This window comes from Dipodomys merriami, unplaced genomic scaffold (assembly GCF_024711535.1).
Source record: "Dipodomys merriami isolate MVZ:Mamm:240054 unplaced genomic scaffold, mDipMer1.0.p SCAF_43, whole genome shotgun sequence".
NCBI lineage: Eukaryota > Metazoa > Chordata > Mammalia > Rodentia > Heteromyidae > Dipodomys > Dipodomys merriami.
This window is the reverse complement of record NW_027205937.1, coordinates 11,213,894-11,217,793: the sequence shown is the minus strand read 5'-3', so window position 1 is coordinate 11,217,793 and position 3,900 is coordinate 11,213,894. Positions and strand designations below refer to the sequence as shown.

Genomic DNA, 3,900 nt, shown 5'->3' with positions numbered 1-3,900 from the left:
GAATTACATTTCTCTAATGACTTCTCACAGCATTAAGCCAGCACAGAAGTTGTATTAAAAACAACTGTGTAAACCCACTGGTGATATAGAGGGGTTTATGGAAAACATGTCTATTGGAACTTTTGTCCATTTTTAATCAAGTTTATTGTTAATCTCATCTTTAATCTCTCTATACAAAAATAATTAATTCAAGGTAGTAAAAAGGAAAAAATTAAGCAACTCCTAACATTTTTCAATTTTCAATAACATGATATTGCTTAAATCATTTTCTGTTTATGCTTGAGACTATATAACAATTTAGTCAGATCTTTTACATATCTATATGTATTTTATTTATTTTACATTGATTGCTCTTTCCAAAGCCTGCGTGTCTAATTTTGGTTTCTTTCAGTCTTAAGAAGTTCAGATTTCAAATTCATGAATAAATGGAAGTAAGCAAAAAAAAATACAGTTCCTCTCATCTGATAATGCCTCTACAAGAATGAGAAAAGAGTTCATCATTCTAAGGACCCTTAATTCTTAAGATAACATTTGCTATAATGCTAATGTTATTACCATTTTAGTGTTGGGAAAAATTGTAATTAAAGGCACTAAGTGCATGGCCCAAGACACACAGTGAGGAAGAAAATGAGTCAAATTTTCCAAAAGTCTTCCAGCAATACACAAAAGGTAGATAAATTCTCTCCATTCTCTGATACTCTCAATTCAATATTCATACTGTCCAAGAAATAATAGCATAGCAATTATTGCCCATTTTTACATTTTGTCTTCAACACAGACTGTGTTGGTGACATTGGGTTATCATGCACAGAGCTGAGCTTATAAATTATGGTCCAAAGAGAGGCAAATTTCTTCTGTCCCATAGTTTCAGTATCATTTTTAAAAAGTACTAAATCTTTTAAATATCATCACTTACTGTATTTTAATAATTCAAGAATGAAAAATTTCACATATAATCACTGCAAAATGCTTTAAGACAAGGAGATGATAAAACAGGCCTCTGTGAAGTAAATTTTCTTCTACTTTTAAAATTATTCTGAAAGCCTGGTACTGGTTTGTCACACCTATAATCTTAACTACTCGGGATACCTATTAAGGAGCCTGAGATCTGTGGATAATATTTGGAAGTCAACAGGACAAAATAAATTCATGAGATTATTTTTCAAAATTTTAACGAAATAGCAAAGGGTCAGGAATGGAGATGTAGCTCATATAGTAACTCACCAATCTAGAGAGAAAGACGTAGCAAGATGTTGAAGCCCTGATTTCAAACTCTGAGCATGCCAACACGCAGGAATGCACACACACTCACTTTTTCAAAATATCTTCATATCAGTGTTTTGCATTAATTTCTTTGTTAACGATATTATAAGGGTAAAATCGGCTTCATAAACTCTTCCATCTCAAAACATTTTTATACATTTTTGTTGTAAAAATACTGTACAGAGGGGTTATAGTTATATGAGCAAAGTAATAAGTACATTTCCTATCAAGCATTGTTACCTCCTCCTTTGTTTTTCCCCCACCATTCCTTCCCTTACAGCTCCACAAGTACACTCCTCATACCCCAAAGCCCCACCAAATGTCCCTAGCCTAAATTGTAAAGTTCCTTTTTCAAAATAATGTCTTGTGCATCTATTGTTATACAATGGGTCAAACTGTATTCCTATTTAAGCATGTTGTTTTTTCCCTTTCCCTTCCCAAATTAGAGAAGTGTACATTCAAGATGCAGGTGCACCAACATCAAATAAAGTGAAAACAGGGTTATATTGTTGGGGAGGAACGTATAAAAAAGAAAAACAATCACATCGTACATTATAAATACATGAGAAACAACAGCAATAAAGAAAAAAAAACACTTGTGTCTCTATCTTGGGGGTTATTTAGGTTAACATCAACTTATCTGGTCATATACACATAAGCTTTCAACTTTTCTGCTTATCCCAGACATATACTAGTTATTACAAATAAGGGATTCAATGGGACCTATGTTTCTTTGGACTTGGCTTACATCAGTTAATATAATTTTTTTCCAAATCTTTCCATTTCCTAACAAATTGAGCGTTGTCATTCTTTCTGATGGAGGCATAGAATTCATATATATATATATATATATAGTATATGTGTGTGCGTGTGTGTGTACACACAAATACACACAGAACATTTTCCTTTTTTGTTTTTTGGAGCAACTTAGTTTTCCACCTTCATCATTTTTTCAAATGTTTTTATTGTGATTAAGTGGTTACATACTTTCCCAAATTTCACAATATTGTGGGATAGTGATGCTTAGTTTAAGTCACAAACACATTCTAACTTCGATGGAGCAAATTGTCTATTATGGTCTACAACATTTATGAATTCTATGAGCTTTGCAATAGAGTTATTTCTTCCATATGTAAACTTTTTTGTTTTGAAATATGTATATTTCTTTTGTATTGCATAAGCGTCAGCTGTTCCCTCTTTCCCACTTGTTCCCTCCCTCCCTCCAGTGACATTGAGTTGCTTAGTTCATTTTGGTCAATGTCCAGTGCAGCTGATGGATCCCACTGTTGTATGTTTTTCCCTGATTCCCTCTAGTTCTGTGTCGTCCTCCTGGTTTCCCTTCAGTGTGCACATATGATCAGCAGAATGGGGTTATTTAGTAGTGATTCGACCAGATGAGTGGAAGTTCTTGGTTTCTTAAGTGTTGTTAATTTTGTCATATCACCTTACATTTTGGATTTAACATCCGCTTATCACGGAGACCATGTGCCATTTGTCTCTTTGATTTTGGCTCACCTCGCTCAACATGATTTCCTGTAGCTTGATTGATTTCCCTACTAATGCCATTAATTTGTCTTTTCTAATGGCTGGAAAATATTCCGTTGTGTATAGTTACCACAGTTTTTTGATCCATTCATCTCTGGTGGGACATATGGGTTGTTTTCATATCCTGGCTATTGTGAACAGTGCTGCAATAAACATGGAAGTGCATTTGTCCTTGAATATTGGTACCTGTTGTTCAGGATAGAGGCCTAGAAGTGGTATGAGTGGGCCATAAGGAAGGTCAATATTTATCTTTCTGAGGACTCACCAGACTGCTTTCCAATGTGGTTGTGTAAGTGTACATTCACACACACACACACACACACACACACACACACACACACACAGAGAGAGAGAGAGAGAGAGAGAGAGAGAGAGAGAGAGAGAGAGAGAGAGAGAGAGAGAGAGAGAGAGAGAGAGAGAACATTTTATTGATCCATTCTTCTACTGAGCAGCATCAGGGTTGGTTCCATATCTTAGCTATAGAAAATAATGCTACAATAAACATTGTTGTGGTGGTAGTTTTAGTATGGACTGGTTTGTGATCATTTGGGAGAATGCCCAAAAGTGGGATTGCTGTATAATAGGGAGCTCTATGTGGAGGCTTTTGAGGAACCTCCAAACTGCTTTCCAAAGTGGATGAACAAGTTTACACTCCCACCAAGAATGCAGTAGGCTCCCTTCTGGCCATATTTCTTCCAGCATCTGTTGTTGTAAAAATATGGAACGATTCACTAATTTGTGTATCATCCTTGTGCAGGGACCATGCTAATCTTCTCTGTATGTTCCAATTTTAGTGTGTGTGCAGCCAAATTGAGCACAAAACATTTTTATAAAGAGTAATTGATTTTCTTAAACTAGACAATTCAACAAAAATAAGTTCAAAAGAATTGTGAAATTTTAGAACCATGTGTTTCTTACATAAGCACACATTTAAGAATAAAGTCAAGATTGACATATCAAAAACAAAATAATTCCAGATATTTGTTGTTCATGAGATTTGTAGGAGGAAGAATTCAATTATTCTACAAAAGGCACTTGTCATAATGATCATTGCAGCAAATGTTAAGGTTTGTTAAAAGTTTTAATGTTTTA

The 3,900-nt window shown here is 34.6% G+C and overlaps 1 non-coding gene across 1 annotated transcript; it reads right to left on the bottom strand.

The window, feature by feature from the left end:
• Nucleotides 1-3,520: 3,520 nt before the first annotated feature.
• On the bottom strand, nt 3,521-3,626 carry LOC138807749 (U6 spliceosomal RNA). Its single transcript, XR_011366261.1, has one exon. It is a non-coding gene; the product is annotated as a U6 spliceosomal RNA (small nuclear RNA).
• Between the last annotated feature and the right edge of the window lie 274 nt (nt 3,627-3,900).